The sequence below is a fragment of the Ovis canadensis genome, chromosome 4 (genome assembly GCF_042477335.2).
Source record: "Ovis canadensis isolate MfBH-ARS-UI-01 breed Bighorn chromosome 4, ARS-UI_OviCan_v2, whole genome shotgun sequence".
NCBI classification, from domain to species: domain Eukaryota; kingdom Metazoa; phylum Chordata; class Mammalia; order Artiodactyla; family Bovidae; genus Ovis; species Ovis canadensis.
Window position 1 is genome coordinate 45,934,628 of NC_091248.1, and position 19,470 is coordinate 45,954,097.

Here is a 19,470-nt window from a genome sequence, read left to right on the forward strand (position 1 = left end):
CTACTGAGCCAGTATTCTAGAGCCTGCGAGCCTCAACTACTGAGCCGAGTGCTTCAACTACTGAAGCCCACAAGCCCAGACCCTGTGCTCTGCAACAAGACAGCGGCTTTTCAGGGGGTGCGAGTGGTAAGGAATCTGCCTGCCAATGCAGGAGATGTGGGTTTGATCCCTCAGTGGGGAAGATCCCCTGGAGTAGGAAATGGCACCCTACTCCAGTATTCTTGCCTGGAAAACACCATGCGAGAGGAGCCTGGTGGGCCCCAGTCCATGGGTTGGCAAAAGTCAGACATGACTGAGCACATCTCTGTGTGAGAAATTTTGTGTAACAGTATTTTCAACAGATGAATACAAAGGGCTAGCAGCGTGGAGTAGGTGTGTAGGGAAAAGAGCTGGAGTAATTGATCGGCATAGGGACCATACTTGCAATCAAAAAAACCCAAGGTAAGGGAGTGGAGGACATCAGTGGATATCAGCTCCTCCCAAAATGAGAGTTTCAAGGTGAAGAAGACCAATTCCAGCAGACAGCTTGGTGGAGACTCCAATCCTGGAGATTCATTGTTAAATTTTTTTCTTTCCTGAACAGCCAGGAGCAAACAAATTTGCCCCACTCAACAAACATCTCTAGAAATATGTACCCCATGATTAAAACTGTGCCTAGGGCTGGTTTTCTGGGTGATAAGACAAGCATAATTTGTCTTCCTCCCACTTGCTAGTGAGATGACCTGCAGTGGGTCCCCAGGGGAGGCCTGGCAGAGAGGAGAGCTGTTGTCCCTGGAAGTTATTAAACATTCTGTGAGGACCAGTGCTGCCACCCAGCCCTAGACAGGGCCAGGGCCATTAACAAAGAGCAGGATGACAGCTGCCTGAGGCTTTGAGAAGGGAGGTGCCTCCCCTTCTCCTCCCTAGTCAAGCGTGCAGGAACCCAGGGCCATCTGTTCTTGGCTGTCCTACCTCCACAGGCCCACTGAAGTCACACAGACCTCAGGGTGGCCAGCTCCCAGCATTCCAAGCTCAGCCACGGAAACAGCTCCTTAGCTCAGGGGCACAGGGTAACACAGGCCAGCATTTCCCCCATGGCTGTCTTTCCTGAAATTCCAGTGTTCACCATATAGATTGTAGGAAAACTTATTTTAGTGAAATTTTGTGTGCTAGACAGCTGAGACTTGCAAGGCATGAATGGGAGTTGTTTTGTAAGGGGACTAGTGGCAGATGGCTTGACCTCAACTACTTGGAATTCTTGCAAATTTCCAATCATCTGAGGGCCTCACTTTCTTCATTGCAAAAAGGGACCATACTATCAGAATCTAATTGGATCTAATTCATATGACTGTTATGAGGTTTTCAGCCTGCAACTTTTCTAGGGTTCAATGTTAGCTGCTATCACTATTGCCATTGTTACTATCGATGGTACAGCTTTCTCAGGCTTTTCCTTATCCATTCAGCAGAGACATAGTGACTGCTCATAGACACCAGGGACACAGAGGTGAGTAAATTCCCTTAGCAGCCCAAGAAGAACTCAGGTTTAGGACAGATGTATGCAAACCTATAATGATGATAAGCTGGTCATATCACCATCACAATAACACAGAAAAGGAAGTCTAACTGCAGTTACTCACAGTTCTTTGATCCAACCTTATGGACTACAATTGTAAACTGGCACTCACTGACATATTATGTTTGGTCTACTCATATTCAGTGACTTTAAAATTTTTTTACTTTTTATAAAATGTTTCAAACCTACAGAAAACTAAAAGAAATAATACAATAAGCAGACATATGCCCAATATCTAGATTAAATCATTGCTATCCTTTTACTACGTGTGTGTGTGTATACAGAAAGAAAGAAAAAGGAATTTCAAAACATTATTACACTTCATGCCTAAAAATCTCAACATGAAACTCTAAGAAAATTTAAGAACTTCCCTTATATATCATTATATACCACAATACCATTAGCACACCCAACTAAGGTAACTAGAAACTCCTAATATCATCTAATACCTTGCTCAAACTCAAATTTTCACAACTGTCCCCATGATATCTATTATAGGTGATTGTTATTCCAAACTAGGCTCCAAAAACTCTCAGTGCGTATGGTTATTATGTCTAGTGTAAACTTTCTCATCTACAACAGTGCTCCAATCCTAATCTTTTTCTTTTCTTATGAATTTGATTTATTGAAGGAACCAAGATGGTATGTCTTATATGACAATCCATATTCTGGATATTTCTGATGGTTTCCTTAAAGTATGCTCAAGGTTTTTTAAAAAACTATGTTTTTGAATTAGTGTAACCAAATGGATAAGACCATGGGTTCAAGAGCTCATAAAGTTGGATTCAAATCCCAACTTGCTACTGTTTAGCTAAGTGACTATGACCAATTTGCTTAAACTTGCTGAGCCTCAGTAACCTCATCTTTAAAATGGGATTAGTGATTATCCATGTGATATTTTGGAGAAGGAGATGGCAACCCATTCTAGTATTCTTGCCTGGAGAATTCCATGGACAGAGGAGCCTGGCAGGCTATAGTCCACAGGGTTGCAAAGAGTAGGACATGACTGAGCAACTGCCCCTCACATGTGATACTTTAAAATATTATACAAGGTGATATATTCCAAGTACTTAAAGCTGACACCTCATCAGTGCTTGGTAAATTGGTGCTTCCAATGATGGATTTCTTCCTTTTGCAATTATACTCAGGACTTTGAGAAGCCAGCAAAGTTCTTTCTTCAGTTATTTGCAGCTTGCACCCTCTCTGCTGTGTTTCCTCTGCTTTTTCTACCAGGATATAAAAATAAAAAAATTATGTTGTGTTCTGGCTTTTCTCCAGTGGGGAATAGTCCCTCTCCAGCAGAGTAGATCCTCAGGCTCTTACTGCCCCCCTGTTTCATTGTCCCTCTAACCCCAGGATCCAACACAACATATAATGTTTATGTGTTTCAGAAAATAAAAGGTTTAACTCTGGAATATGCTGGCTTGGTCCACACCTTCACCCCCAAGTTAGAATTAGCAAGTTAAAGAGAATTTTAGAACTTGGGCAATTTTGTACAGAATTCTGGATTTTCTGCTTCTTTGGGGAAACATCAAAAGGCCTGTCCAGTTGGTGGCACAGTGCATGAGCTGCTGCCTTTGAGCAGGCCCCCATGCTATCCTCCAGTCAGTCCCAGTACACCTCAGACATCTGAGTGGTCCCTAACACACCTGAGCTTATGACTGCATTAGTTAAGTTTCTCCCGTAGGATACATGTGAAGAAATTTATTTGAAGGAATTGACTCATGGCACTGTGGGGTCTGGCAAGGCTGAAATCCATAATTCATGCAGCATTTTGATATGATGGCCTTGCAGGATTCCTTCTTCTTGGGGAAGCCTCATTTTTGCTCTTAAGGCCTTCATAATGAGGTCTGCTCACATTATGGAGGGTAATCTCTTTTACCTAAAGTCAGTTGATTATAAATGTTCATCTCACCTACAACATAACTTCACAGCAACATGCAGAATGGGGTTTGGCCAAACAGATAACTGGGCACCTTCACATAAGGTGAAACATAACATTAGCCATCATGACAGCTTTGCTCCAGAACCAAACTTAGGAATGCTGGATTTACTTAGCTTTCTCGTCTCAAAGGCCTTCTCCTCCTTCATATTAGTTTTCCACTGCTGTGTGGAATGGAAAGGTTAAGCCACAAACTTAATGGCTTAAAACAAAACAAATGTATTACCTCACAATTTCTGTAGGTCCGAAGTCTGAATGTGGTGGGCCTGGATTATCTTCTCAGGGTCCCCCCTGACTGAGTGTCAAGGTGTCAGGTGGGGCTACATCCTCTCCGAGAGCTCTGGATCCCCTTTTCAAGCTCCCTGCTTTTTTGACAGAATTCATTTCCTCGCAGAGGCCTCAGGGCTGAGGTCTCTCAGCTGAAAACCACATGCTTCTGCTTCTTCTGTGACCAGCCGAAGACAACTCTCTGCTTTAAAGGCTCATGTGATTGGGTCAGGCCTACCAGATAATTTCCCGTAAGGCCAACCGTGCTTACAACATAACCTAATCACAAGAGTAAAGCCTGTCATGTTCACAGTCTTGCATATTGATTATACTGACCGCCTACTCGGGAGGAAGAGGTACCGAATCTCGGGGCCCACCACAGAATTCTGCTTAATGCGGGCTTATTCAAGTCACTTGCAAAATTATTATCCTCCATATTCAGAGAAAGAACAAAAATATAGTGAGATGCTAAAAAATCAACCAGTGAGCACAATTTCCTAATGAGAGGTAGTTAGTGGCTCAGCCACTTCTTTCCATGGAGGCGCAGGAGAATCTTTAAATAAAGCCTTGTTAAACTGTGCATTCTCATAAAGTATAAAAGGGATCTCCCTTTCTCCCTTTCCACAAGCTCTGCCTTCAGGGTAAGAGTTTACTCATCTTTTCCCAGTCTGAGCTTTATTGTTGGCTTCTTGTAAAACCAGTCTCAGTTGCACCCAGTTAGGCAGGCATAAAAGACTATGAAAGCAAAACCAAAGAGCTACCCAGACTCTTCTGGCATAACATTTTAAAATCATCACAAAAGGGAAAAGAGGGGAAAAATCCCAAACAGGGAAAAAAAATCCCATTCAGACATGCGGTGATCTCAAAGGAGCTTAAGACAGTAAACCAAAGTTCATACAAGTTCCTTGTGTACTGCTATTTGGTGTATAGGGGAAGCAAATTGAAAAGTGAAAAAGGCAACCTTGAAGAAAGTCTGCAGAAACAAAATTTCAAACCAATAGAAAGGTTGACTGGGCCACAAAATGTGCTGTCACATTTATGGGTTTTATGTTTTATATAATGCTCCCCTATGTTTTTTCCAGATTATTTGATAAAAAGAAGTCATGCGTTCATCTACCAAAAATCAGCAGTAGCAATACATAGTTTTCAAATTTCTGTTATAGGTCAATCTCTGCACTGGTTATGCTGAGAACACTTGCCCCAGAATATTTTCCCAAAAAATCTTTGCTGAAAAGTTTGAAAAGAGAGAAAGAGGTGCTTCAATTCACTTATTTGTTTTTCTTTTACTGGAAGACCTGGAAGAAAAACCCACGCATGACTAGGTGAGAAGCACTCATTTTCCTATGGACCCAAAGTTCATAAGTTTAAGCAACAGAGAGGAACCTAAATCATAAAAACTAGTTCATAAATATCACCATCATTATGTATTTCAGTCTGTTTTACAATGCCCTGCATTTGACCATAGACTTAGTGATCTTCTGAAATGAACTGTTGGAAGTCCCCGTCAAAAGAACTTTTCCTCCACAAGGAGCCATAAATGATACCTCACTTGAAGTAACTGTGATTAAAAGAGTTTACAAGGAACTGAAATATTCTCATGAATTTTAATGTTTAACTTAAGCATTTCTTCTCCAAATGAAATCTAAACGGAAACTTTGCCAAATACCACTTGTAGCCAGGAGAACTCACAATGCATTCTGCCAAGTGCTCGGAAAGGTTGAGAACAATGGTAGCCATCTCAAGAGAGCTTTTAGATCATGGATTTTCCCCCTGATCTCAACTTTGGGGAGCTATCTATTTTGTATGTCTAGGATATTTCTTATTATATGTATTTCATGATGGAGAAGAGAGAAGAGGGTGACAAAGAAATAACAAGTTGGCTTACTTGCAAGTTGTGACCTAAAGAGAAATACAGGCATAACACAGGGAGAGAGAACATCAGGAACACAGCCCAGGCAGAGGCTAGGAGGAGTCACCAGAAGCATTTAGTTCTCCATCTTCCTTATCCCCAGATAACCCTGAGTAGCGGTCTGGAAAGACAGCCTGTGGTTTTTTTGGTTGACAGAGCTCATAGTCCATTGAACCAATTTTCTTGCCTCATATATAAACTAAGGTCACTTTCAGCCCTCAGACTTCATTTCAGGGGAAGGTAAGAAAGAGGATACTGTAAACACAAGTGTCCTTGACAATATAAATTATAGTTCCCAGAAGTTTCCTTCATATGTTCCAATGTTATTGTTATTATTGTTTACCAAAATCACAAGCCGTTCCCTGGAGATATCTAGAAGACAAGCCGCTTAAATCAACACCTCCTACAAAGTAAGCACGTTCTCAGTTCTTGGTCTTCATCCATGCAACCGTTCCTTCTTCATGATACTCTCTCCTCCCGCTCCTGACTAAGGAAAATTAGATTCTCTTCTCTGACTTTGCATTAATTTTGCATGAGTGCTCACTTCCTTTTTTTATTCTCCCATGACAACTCCATATCTGATAGGATCCCTTTTAGAACGGCAATTCTCTTTGACAAAAAAATGAAAGTGTTTATTCAGTGTCTACTGTGTGTCTATGGTGTTAGGACAAAGACTAAATTAGGGTATCTCAACCTTGCTTGAATTTTTGAACTGGATAATCTACTGTGTGGGGGGGAGGGGAGGAGTCAGGCGGAAGGTGTGTAGGTTTAGCAGCATCCCTGGCCTCTACACACCAGATGCAAGTAGCAGCCCCCTCCCTCAGTGTGACAACAAAAAATATCTTCAAATGTTGTTAAATGGCCCCTGGGGAGGAAAATTATCCCTTGCTGAGAAACACTAGACTAAAGGAATTATAAAAGAAATATAAGACAAAGACCCTTTCCTTGAGGAGTTTAAAATCTTATGGAGACAAAAAATGTTAGATACAGAGCATCATTAGAAATGATCTTGATCAAGTCTTTTTTTTTTTTTCTTAGTTAATAAACTAAATGAGACACAGAGACATTAAATGACCCAGTCAGTTGTACAACAGAAACATTTTAGAAAAAAAAAAAAGCGGCAAATAATCAAGCGTAGATAGTATTTGATTGGCTGCAGGTGTCACGAAAACCTAAAGAAGGAAGAGAACAATGCTGGTGAGCAGCGGCATGAGGAGAGTAGAACTGAGTCTTAAACGACTTGGTCAGAGGACCGTGCTCTCTCCAGAGCTTCAGAAGGATGAGATGGGCAAGAAGAAGAGGAAAGGCGATGCTAGGATGACCACAGCGTGCGCAGAGGCTTGCAGGAAAGAGCAGAGCGTGGAACATTAGAGGAAGGAGGCAGAGACTAAGCCAGGCTAGCAGGAGATAAGGATGGACAGGCTAAGTGAGTCTAAATTCTGCAGGCCCTTGATCTCCTAGAGGAAGTTCCAGCGCAGACTCAGAGCCCTCCAAAAATATTTCTGATATCCTCTAGCGGAAGGTAGAAAAATGGAAACTCACAAAATGGGAGTTAAGAGATCTGGGTGCTAGCTGCAGCAGTTCACTGACAGTTGAATAACCTGGACAAGCCCCTTCATTTCCCTGGGACTCAGTTCCTGCATCTCTAAAATAAGAGGGTCCAATTGGATGATCCTTGCGGCTCTTTCCAGCTCTCATACTATATGACTCAGTGAATGCACACTCCTAAAAATCCCCCCATGAGAGAAGACAAACCTGATCGTTGGGTTTCACAGCCTGAGAATAATCGTCTGTGATTTGATACACCCTCTGAGCCCACAGCACCTCTTCCTTCTGGGCCAAAAGGGCTGTTTGTCACATGTCCTCACATGTCTCAGCAGGTCCCCAGGGGGTCTTGAGGTTTGTGAGGAGGGAGGAGTATAACTACTGGCCTAACCACACAACATCACATCCGTATGCAAAAAGCCTGACTACAAGGAAAATGTGCTAAAACCCCAAATGTTCCTGATTAGTTGCAATGTTTTCTGTTACAGAATAAGGTCTGCCATTCCCGGCCCTGACTTTGGCAAATGCATGATTGCAAAGTCAATCGGGTTCAGAATAAATAATGTACAACAGCTGAAGACAAGTGAATAGAGAACATGTTGGCAAGAGTACTGGAGTGGGTTGCCATTTCCTTCTCCAGGGGATCTTCCCGACCCAGGGATCAAACCCGGGTCTCCCACATTGCAGGCAGACGCTTTACCCTCTGAGCCACCAGGGAAGCCCACCTAACATGACACTGACATATTTAGTAATAAACTCTGACAAAGCCAGCAAAAGGGGTTAGTGTAGTTTAGAATGGATGAGGGCAAACAAAGAGAAAATGAAACAAATTAAGACTTCTGTTCAATGAAGTTATTATAGAAAAGGTCCAAAGACAGAAGAAAATGGGGAAAGATATTTGCAATGTTTAAAACCAATGAGTCATTAATAAGTAGAATATATATGGAATTCCTAAAGGTTAGCAAGAAAAAGAAAGTAGTCCCAATGGGAAAACCAGCAAAGGCTATGAACAGGCAATTTCCAAAAGAGAAAGTTCAAAAAGCTAAAAGGCATATCATGAGATAACTCAAAATAAGAGAAGTAGAAAATTAGAGGAAAGATAAGATATTGCTTATACCTATTAGGCTATTTAAAATTAGGAAGCTGGATAATGACATGTTGGCAGAAATGTAGGAACTTTTAAGTACCGTTGGTGGAAGTATAAACACAGAGAGTTCCAAATCTCATCACATAAATCATCGAAATCAGGTATGGATGAGACTCGAGCTTTAATCTACCCAGAGACAAAATTTCTCTCCATCTGTGGATCTGTGAAACTACAAAACAGGTCATCTGCTTCCAGAATACAATGGTGGAACAGTTATAAGATAGACATTCCTGTTCCAAAAGGGGAGGGGGGGGGGAAGTCAAAGGAATAAAGGGACCCCTGGTCCCAAGAAAGTCAGAATCTAAATAGGGAAAATTTCATTGAGTTTCAAAGCCTAAGAATAATCCTCTATGACTTGACACACCGTCTGGGCCCACGGCAGCTCTTCCTTTTGAGCTGACAGTAGGCCCATGGTGACTCTATTCTTTGGGCCTGTAGCTGCACCTCAGAGTCATTCTTCCTTTTTCTCGAATGGCAGCAACTGTTTGCAGTCAAGTAGTTCTTATCAGCTCATTTTCTGTCTGTAGAATTTTGGAAGTCTGAAAGCTTTCTCTCATTTCTTCCTTTCTCTGGCTTTTTCAGCACAAGCTGGCAGTGTTCCTGCTCATTTAATATTCTCTGAAACTTTGTGGGTCTTCTGTATATGCCACAAGGGCTCATGACATTAGAGAAGAAGGTTCTCCATAGATATGTTCTGTATAACTCTATCTATATTCCTAGCTTCTGCTGAGACAACTGAGTGGATCCATGAGTCACATGCCTAATTTCTTCAGCAAAAGGCTGTCCAGCCACAACCTCAGGTTTAACAGTAGATTTTCTGATAACAGTATCCTTTGTAGTCTGGGTAAACTGAGAGGCTCCCCAATTAAAGTGCTGATCCCTTTTCATTTAATACTTCTTTCTTCCACTTATCATTCCTCTTATATTGCTGTAAGCAAAGAGAAAACAGGCTGTCTCTTCAACCTTTTGCTTAGAAGTCTCCCCAATTAAATATCCAATCCTGTATCTTATAAATTCTGCTCTTCACAAATCAAAGAAAACACAATTCAGCCAGGTTTTCTACCACTATATAACAAGGATAACCTTTCCTCCAATTTCTAGTAACATGTTTCTCATTTCCTTCTGAGTTCTTGCCTTTAATGTTCATTTTTCTATGATATTCTATACATATGTGGTCTCCAAGACCACAAAAGCTTTCTCCCCTTTGCTCCTCACTTCCTCATGAATCCTCACCAGAACCTACTTTTTCTATATGATGAGCTTCAAAAGTTTTCTGTCTCTGCCCACTACCCAATTTCACAGCCTTTCCCACAGTTTTAGGTATTTGTTACAGCAGCACCATACTTCCAGGTAGCAGAATCTGTGTTTGTTTCCAAGGGCCGCCTTAATAAAATAAGACAAAATTGGTGACTTAAAACAATGACATTTCTTCTTTCACAATTCTAGAGGCTGCTGAAATCATGGTGGCATCCCTCTGAAGGCTCTGGGAGAGACTCCTTCCTGTCTTTTCCAGCTTCTGGTGGCTCCAGATATTCCTTGACTGTGGCTGAACAACTTCAACATCTGCCTTCATTTTCACATGGTCTTTTCCTCTTCCTCTTCTCTCCAAGGACACTTGTCATTGGATTTAGAACTCACCGATATAATCTAGGATGATGTTGTCACTTTGAGATTTTTAATAGTTACATTTGCAAAGATCTCTTTTCCGAATCAAGTCACATTCAGAGGTTCTGGGGCTTAGGATGTGGGCTTACCTTTTGTGGAGCTACCATTCAAACTACACCCACATCCCGGAGAAATCCTCACCTCAGTTCACATGAGTATAAGCCAAAAACATTCACTGCAGCACTGGATGAGGTAGTTGGGAGTCAGATGCCCACCACTTGGACAGTACATAGATGAAATATGGTGGATGATCACTGAATCAGAGATATTTACATTTCACAGTCTACCCTTGTTCTCCCTACATCTCCTGGCCACCTCACAGCTGCTTAGGGAATGTGCTGTGAGTAGCAGTGACCGTTGTTTCTTCAGATGTGAAGAATGCAGAAGCAGATAAATTCTCCATGCTTTCTCCTTCTCTGTATCAGCAATTCTGAGAGTCATGTGGCCCCAGTGGCACAGCTGTGAAATTCAAGTGTGAAGGTCTCTGAATCACAGCCTAGAAAGGAGGTGCCCTGAAGAACCGCTTGACCCACAGGGGACTCTGCATGAATGAGAAGTAGATTTCTATGTGTTAAGCCACTGCAAATTGGGGGTTGCTTGCTATTTCAGCATATGTAGCCCTGCCTACCTTGAAATACATACCCCCTTGGATAGGTCAGGGTGGGGTGTTGGGGGGAGGTGGGTAGAGGTGAAATAGGCAAAGGAGATGAAGAGGTACAAACCTCCGGTTATATAACAAAAAAGTCACAGAGATATCACACATAGCATAAGGAATACGGTCAATAATACTGTAACAACTTTATGTGGAGACACAGTTACTAGACTTATCACGGTGATCATTTCATAATGTAAGCAACTGTCAAATCACTGTGTAGCACATCTGAAGCTAACATAATATGGTATGGCTAGAAAATCCCAGGGACGGAGGAGCCTGGTGGGCTGCAGTCATGGGGTCGCACAGAGTCGGACACGACTGACGCGATTTAGCAGCAGAAGCAGCAGTATACGTCAATAAAAATCAATTAATTAATTGACAGAATAAAAGGAGGGATGGTAAGGAGGAAAAAGAAAAACCAGTTAAGGAGCCTGGAGATCAGGAAGTTCAGTTCAGTTCAGTTCAGTCGCTCAGTCGTGTCCTACTCTTTGCGACCCCATGAATCACAGCACACCAGGCCTCCCTGTCTATCACCAACTCCCGGAGTTCACTCAGACTCACGTCCACTGAGTCCGTGATGCCATCCAGCCATCTCATCCTCTGTCATCCCCTTCTCCTCCTGCCCTCAATCCCTCCCAGCATCAGAGTCTTTTCCAATGAGTCAACTCTTCGCATGAGGTGGCCAAAGTACTGGAGTTTCAGCTTCAGCATCATTCCTTCCAAAGAAATCCCAGGACTGATCTCCTTCAGAATGGATTGGTTGGATCTCCTTGCAGTCCAAGGGACTCTCAAGAGTCTTCTCCAACACCACAGTTCAAAAGCATCAATTCTTCAGTGCTCAGCCTTCTTCACAGTCCAATTTTCACATCCATACATGACCACAGGAAAAACCATAACCTTGACTAGACGGATCTTAGTCGGCAAAGTAGTGTCTCTGCTTTTGAATATGCTATCTAGGTTGGTCATAACTTTCCTTCCAAGGAGTAAGCATCTTTTAATTTTATGGCTGCAGTCACCATCTGCAGTGATTTTTTACAGTCACTCATAGCTTAAAGATCTTGTTACATTTCTAAAACTTATCATTTTTTGACAATTATTGATATATAAGCTCTCAATCCAGCCTGCTTCTTTGGGTATTCATTTCTTTTCTAGGAAGTTCCTTTTGTCACATAAAAATTAACATCAAATAAAATGTATGCACCTTTTCTCTTGTAAATCTTAGTCTTTATCAGTCTAATTTGTAGGGCCCCAGTCAATGAATCTAAGAGAATAAAAGGGAAAAGTTTTTCCTCTTGAGCAGATTTAAAACAGCTCTCAAGTCTATAGGTCTTGAGAAAAAAATAAACTCTGACACTGTTTCCACTGTTTCCCCATCTATTTCCCATGAAGTGATGGGACCCGATGCCATGATCTTCGTTTTCTGAATGTTGAGCTTTAAGCCAACTTTTTCACTCTCCACTTTCACTTTCATCAAGAGGCTCTTTAGTTCTTCTTCACTTTCTGCCATAAGGGTGGTGTCATCTGCATATGTGAGGTTATTGATATTTCTCCCGGCAATCTTGATTCCAGTTTGTGCTTCTTCCAGTCCAGCGTTTCTCATGATGTACTCTGCATAGAAGTTAAATAAGCAGGGTGACAATAGGAAACCTGAAAAGGTAAACAGATCTGATGAACTGTAACAGGATCTTGACTAGGAATGTGGCAGGAGAGTGGAAGGGAAGGTGTGGATACCAAAGGTGGACTAAATGAAATACAATTAAATCCAACACTTTCACCATGTTCTCCAAGTCCAACATGAGATGTTCCCTTCATCCCCCCCTTAACCCATCACGCTCCAAACAGTGGTCTCCCAGGTTTATTCAGCCTCAGGGTCCAAACTCTTGCAGTTCTCTTTATTTTCAACAGTTACCCCCCATCTTTCCATGTCCTTTCTCATCATTCAAGTGGCCCCTTGAACCTCTGGAAAGGTTCTCCCTGACCATACTTCCTCAAGTAGCTTCCCCCATTACTCTCTCTCCCCTTCCTTTTCTTTATTCCGAGCACTTCCCACTAGCTGAAAGTAAGGTCTTTATTGTCTATTATCTCTCACCCTGTGAGACTGCAAGCTCCAAGACAGCAGGCACTTGTTTGACTTATTTACCACTGTATATACGGTGGCTGGAACAATGGGTGGCGCATAGTAAGAGTTCAGTAAATATTTACTCCATGAATGGCTTGTGAAGAAAGCTAAGTAGACTCTGATATGTTCAGTCCAAGTAATATGGAGTGCAGAACTACTGCCGTTAAACCAAGAAAAGGAGAATGTTTTGAGGAACTGATAATGAATTCAGTTTTGTAAATGTTGATTTTTGAGGGAGCCCGTGAGGTATCCAAGTGGAGGCTTCCAACAGGTTGTGTGTCAAACATTGGGAGAGACCTATAGACTTGAGAGCTGTTTTAAATCTGCTCAAGAGGAAAAACTTTTCCCTTTTATTCTCTTAGATTCATTGACTGGGGCCCTACAAATTAGACTGATAAAGACTAAGATTTACAAGAGAAAAGGTGCATACATTTTATTTGATGTTAATTTTTATGTGACAAACGGAACTTCCTAGAAAAGAAATGAATACCCAAAGAAGCAGGCTGGATTGAGAGCTTATATATCAATAATTGTCAAAAAATGATAAGTTTTAGGAATGTAACAAGATCTTTAAGCTATGAGTGACTGTAAACTATGGGAAATTAAGTGAGAGAAACTACGGGAAATTATGAGAGAAACTAATGGAAGATAAGGGTTATCTTAGCAAGGTTTGCTTGTCCAGGTCTAACTCTCCATCTTCGTGGCCATAAAACTTCCCCAGCAGAGGGGATTTATGACAATCCTTATTTCTCAGGAGTTTCTGCTTTCAGTCAGATAAAGAGAGATCTGAGAAGGCTTCCTCCCGCTTCTGTTGAATCTCAAATATCTTAGCTCAAGACAATCCTTCTGTCAGATTGGTGTATTTGGGGGTGGCACATTTGGCTGTCCTTCAAAACCATAAGAAGAGATAAGATAGTAAAACAGAGAGAACATCACCACTTGAATGAGGCTGTGGTATGCAATGCTTGGGCCCCAATGTGGTGCTTCTTCTAGGGTCCTTGAGATCCAGCTATAAATTTTACTTTTAAGCAGAAAAGTATAACAGCAAGATTCCAGCACACTTATCTGGCAAAATGAGACAGACATGATCCCTACCATCTAGAGACTTTTTGCTTAGCTAAAACATTCATGTGGTATCATCTCACACTGGTCAGAGTGGCCATCATCAAAAAGTCTACAAACAATAAATGCTGGAGAGGGTGCAGAGAAAAGGGAACCTTCTTACACTGTTGGTGGGAATGCAAACTGATACAGCCACTATGGAGAACAGCATGGAGAGTCCTTAAAAAACTAGGCATAAAACTACCACATGTGCATGCTAAGTCACTTCAGTAGTGTCCAACTCTTTGCAACCCTATGGACTGTAGCCCACTAGGCTTCTCTGTCCATGGGATTCTCCAGGGGATTCTCCAGGGGATCTTCCTGACCCAGGGATCAACCCTTGTCTCCAGCATCTCCTACCTTGGCAGGCTGGTTCTTTAGCACTAGCACTACCTAAGAAGAAGTCCTTAAAACTACCATACAACCCAGCAATCCCACTTTGGGCATATACCCTGAAGAAACCAAAATTGAAAAGGACACATGTACCCCAACATTCACTGCAGCACTATTAACAACAGCTAAAACATGAACCCAACCTAGATGTCCATCTGCAGATGAACAGATAAGGAAGTTGTGGTACATACACACAATGAAATATTACTCAGCTCTAAAAAGGAATGCATTAGAGTCCATTCTAATGAGGTGGATGAACCTAGAGCCTATTATAGAGTGAAGTAAGTCAGAAAGAGAAGGACAAATATTGTATGTTAATGCATATATATGGAATCTAGAAAGATAGTGCCAATGACCCTTCTGTGCAGGGCAGCAAAGGAGACACAGACATGAAAAACAGACTTTTGAACACAGTGGGAGGACAGTGTGGAATGATGTGAGAGAGTAGCACTGAAACATAAATATTACCATATGTAAAACAGAAAGTGGGAGTTTGATATACGACACAGGGAACCCAAAGCTGATGGTCTATGACCACCTGGAGAGATGGGGTGGGGAAGGAGGGAGGAGGGCCTTCAGAAGAGAGGAGTCACATGCCTGCCTATGGCTGATTTCTGTTGACCTATGGCAGAGGTCATCACAATACTGTAAATTATTTATCTTCCAATGAAAACAAATTAATGGGGAAAAAAAACTCACTATAAGCTGAAGTTAGGGGAAGCACTGCTGGATCCTGAAACACCATCTTGAATCCCCTGCTACCTAAAACCCACTGTTCTGTTTGGAGGTACCCACCAGAGTCACCTAGGGCTGCAGAGGCTGAGACACTGCAGGAACCTGGGAACACATCACTTTTGAACAGGTTAACTTAACAGTTCTGTCCAGATCAAGATGGGCTTTAAATCATCTATATCCGTCAGAGGTTTTTTACTGAGCAGTTTCGAATTCAGTGCAAGTTGCCCACAGCCACATTGAAAGAAAAGGGGAAATGCTAAGTCTAAGTGCTAAACCTGTTCTCATCCCTGGTTGCACATCAGAATCATTTGGGAAATACACACACACACACACACACAGAGTGCTTTGGTCTCACGGCACACCCACTGAGTCAGAACTTCTGGGACCAGGACTTGGACATTAGTATTTTCCAAAAGCACTACAGGTGATTCTACTGTACAGGATGAGAAAAACGGTTTCAAACTGTAAAATTTGATCTCTTTGCTGTCCAAGGGACTCTCAAGGGTCTTCTCCAACACTACAGTTCAAAAGCATCAAATTCTTCAGCGCTCAGCCTTCTTAATGGTCCAGCTCTCATATCCACGTATGACTAGAGGAAAGACAATAGCTTTGATTATATGGACCTTTGTCAGCAAAGTGATATCTCTGCTTTTTAATACGCTGTCTAGGCTTGTCATAGCTTTCCTTCCAAGGAGTAAGTGTCTTTTAATTTCATGGCTGCAGTTACCATCTGCAGCGATTTTGGAGCCTGGAAAATTTTCCTTTCTCCTTTCCCTTCTCTCTCTCCTAGAAATTAATAGTGGACGTAAAAGTAATCTCAGCATGTATGCCTTATCTATGGTCAGACTTGGGCCGTCATCTCCTCTTGAGCTCTGGCCAAGAATGTCAGTTGAATGAATCAGTCGTCTCCCTGTTCCCAAAGAGTCATGGGATGGGGGGTAGTGGGGATCAACTGGAGAAACCAGAGAGAAGGAGGGAGAATAGATCAGACCCCAGAGACAGTGGGACAACTTTTGTGGCTGCTGACTCGTTCACTTGGTATGTCCATTCCTTTTGCCTTTGCCCCTAAGGGTGAGTAGACCAACCACTAAGGAGTCAGGTCCAGAATTCACTTTCAGACTACTTTAGAATATACATGTGTTAAAATCCCAGAAGGAGGAAACTTACTAGCTTTAAATGTTGGGTTGAATGACAGTTGAATGAAAGCACTGGGACATGTACATTATCACCCTGCTCCATGCAAAATGCTGGGCTGGATGAAGCTCAAACTGGAATAAGATTGCTGGGAGAAATATCAACAACCTCAGATATGCAGATGACACCATCCTAACGGTAAAAAGCAAAAGGGAACTAAAGAACCTCTTAATGAGGTAAAAGAGGAGAGTGAAATAGCTAGCTTAAAACACAACATTCAAAAAATGAAGATCATGGCATCTGGTCCCATCTTCATGGCAAATAGATGAGGAAACAATGGAAACAGTGGCAGATTTTATTTTCTTGGGCTCCAAAATCACTGCAGATGGTAACTGCAGCCATGAAATTAAAAGACACTTGCTCCTTGGAAGGAAAGACTGGGAAACCTAGACAGCGTATTAAAAAGCAGAGATATCATTTTGCTGACAAAGGTCCATATAATCAAAGCTATTGTCTTTCCTCTAGCCATACGTGGATATGAGAGCTGGACCATTAAGAAGGCTGAGTGCTGAAGAATTTGATGCTTTTGAACTGTAGTGTTGGAGAAGACCCTTGAGAGTCCTTTGGACAGCAAAGAGATCAAACCAGTCAGTTCTAAGGGAACCAACTCTGAATATTCATCAGAAGGCCTGATGCTGAAGCTGAAGCTCCAATACTTTGGTGACCTGATGTGAAGGGCCAACTCATTGGAAAAGATCCTGATGCTGGGAAAGATTGCAGGCAGGAGAAGGGGACAACAGAGGGTGAGATGGTTGGATGGCATCACCAACTCAATGGAGTTAAATTTGCGCAAACTCCAGGAGATAGTGACGGTCAGGGAAGTCTGGCGTGCTGCAGTCCATGATCTCTACATGCTTTCCTTCCCCCTTTTCTTATTGAGTTGCACATCAAGAGCTTGGTCTTTCCTTGTTTCTTGGCAACAGAGCTTCCAGACAAAGTGCAAAGGCATGGACCTACAAAGACTAACAGAAGAAAGGCAGAGAAGATAAACACATACACAGTGAGAAACAAAACCTGTGAGTATGAGAACAATGGGCCCCTTTGGTAACATGAGAGTGTATTTATCAAACCCCAGGTATCACAGCTCCTCTGCTCAAGTACTGTCTTTGTGTGCTCAAATAACAGCATTTGTAACATTCTAGTTGATGATTCTAAATTGACTGCTGATTGAAAATAAGATCGAGTCCTAACTTCAGGGACTGAAACATGTACAAAATAGTTATGTCAATGCAAGCCAGGATTATCACGGAGTAACCAAACGAGGGACAAAGATGAAAGGTGTAAAGAAAGGCAAAAGGCTGGAGGCAATTGTCCTTCTCTATTGTTGTGGGGTTTTTTTATAGTCCATTTTAATGGTAGGAAGATGTCCACTCATGGCTCCCATCATAGATGGAACCACAGAAGAGGCCTGCTTCTCATAGTCATGACTACAAAATCCCAACAGAGGACACAACCAGTCTGGTTAGATCAGGAGTCCACCCCTGCACCAGTCAGCCATGGCCAGGACCTATAGACAATCCCTGACTGCCAATGGACCATCTAGGAAGAGCAATCAACTGCTAGAAAAGGGGTTGTGTTGGCTTGTGAGTTGGACAGAAACCCCAGAAACCGTTCACCTGTGAGGTAGAAACGCACAGAAACAAACACAAGTGTCAGCCAATAGTGGTACCACGGCTAGCGCTCAACCCTTACCCAAAGACAGTGCCGTGCTTTCTTCTTGCAAAACAATACATACTGCTGTGTGGTGAGCAACCTCAAAGATGGTGCTAGTGGTCCCTGCTTCCGCATAGTCCTACTCTTCTCCAGTCTCCTTTTACTTTGAATGGGGCCAACTTTTGTGACCAATGAGATATTGTAGAAATGGCCAAGTATGGCTTCTGAGGCTAGCTCACAGAAGACAGTGTGGTTTCCATCTCATACTATTTTGCTTCACCCACTTGGGTGGGGCAGCAGGTAGAGACGGAAGCCAGGTGCTATGTCGTAAAATTACTTAAGCAGCGTTGTGGTGAGAACTGCATGGCAAGGAACTGCGGCTTCCTGCCAACAGCCAGCAAATAACTAAGGCCTGCTGCCAACAGCCATGTTATGAGCCATCTTGGTGGCAGATCCTCCATCTCCAGACAAGCTTTAAATGACTATAGCCCCACCCAACATCTTGACTACAACCTCATGGGAGACCTGGAGCCAGAAATATAGAGCTAGGCCATGTCTGAATTCTTGACCCACAGAAGTTGTGAGATTAATAAATTTTGTTGTTTTAAGCTCTTAGATTTGGGAGTAATTTGTCACACAGCAATCCATAACTAACATACTCTGGGGATCTGCTCCTATTCTCCCATCTTGACTATCACATCAATAACTAGGATTAAGGTACAACATAACCTAACTGAGGGAGCACTGGATCTTCTAATAAAAGAAAAGGTTTGTGCCCCTCAAATAAACTGCAGGACCTAGCTACCACATATTGGCAGAAACTGGGATACGAGGTTTGTGAGAGAGGGTTCAACACCCCAGGAGACAGTGCTAAGATACGTCTGGGATGAATCTTAGAAGTGTGAAGAAAATAGTGAAATAGAAATGCCAGAATTGCCCTGGCAAACAGTGGGAAAGGAGAGCAAAGAGTTCAGAGGAGTCAGCATGCTAAAGTAGAGACGCTAAATAACATGAGAAAATGCACCCAATGCTTTTGTTCCATGGGAAGGCACAGGAGACACTGTTTATCAGAGTGATGAGGGATGCCCTGGTGAGAGGGCACCAACATCACTGAGGATGAATTGTGGTCACTCTCTGTAGGGCCAGTCAACCCTTACCCAGAGACAATGCCGTGGTTGATGGCAGGAGATGTTATTGTAGAACTGGGCTCACTGAGAGCAATGGGGATGGTAGGAGTCTGAAGAAGCCAGCAAGCTACTCTTAACCACCAGAAGCAAGTAGGTCACAATTTCCATAATCCATGGAGATAGTAATCAAACACAGGATTCCTAGGGCAAGACATAAGGGTAATATTCACTATACAAAAGAAATCAAGGATGGGTGATCAAGAGACTAGGGGCAATCCAGCGAAAATTTATGATTCCTGGTTCAACTTCTGGATCTGAGTCAGTGTTCTGATCTGGAAAATTGACTGAAAGAGAGACAAGGTCCCTAGAAGGGAAGACATTTAACACTGTGATAAGTATATAGAGTAATGATTACTTCAATTCTTCCCTTAAAGGGATCTTTGGTCATTCACCCAGGTAACTGTAT

General features: G+C 42.3%; 2 long non-coding RNA genes across 3 annotated transcripts in view; both read right to left on the minus strand.

The window, feature by feature from the left end:
- The window catches only part of LOC138439209 (uncharacterized), a 221,950-nt gene that overhangs the window by 73,325 nt on the left and 129,155 nt on the right, over positions 1 to 19,470 (minus strand). The window contains exon 1 of one of the 2 annotated variants that reach the window (XR_011256630.1): positions 7,426 to 7,464. The exons of the other annotated variant lie outside the window; for it this stretch is intronic. This is a non-coding gene — a long non-coding RNA (uncharacterized lncRNA). Of the gene's footprint in view, positions 1 to 7,425; positions 7,465 to 19,470 lie in introns of those variants that run through there. 2 annotated transcript variants of the gene reach the window in all.
- On the minus strand, positions 16,506 to 19,205 carry LOC138439210 (uncharacterized). Its single transcript, XR_011256632.1, has 2 exons — positions 19,035 to 19,205; positions 16,506 to 17,186 (listed from the first exon to the last, which is right to left on the minus strand). It is a non-coding gene; the product is annotated as an uncharacterized lncRNA (long non-coding RNA).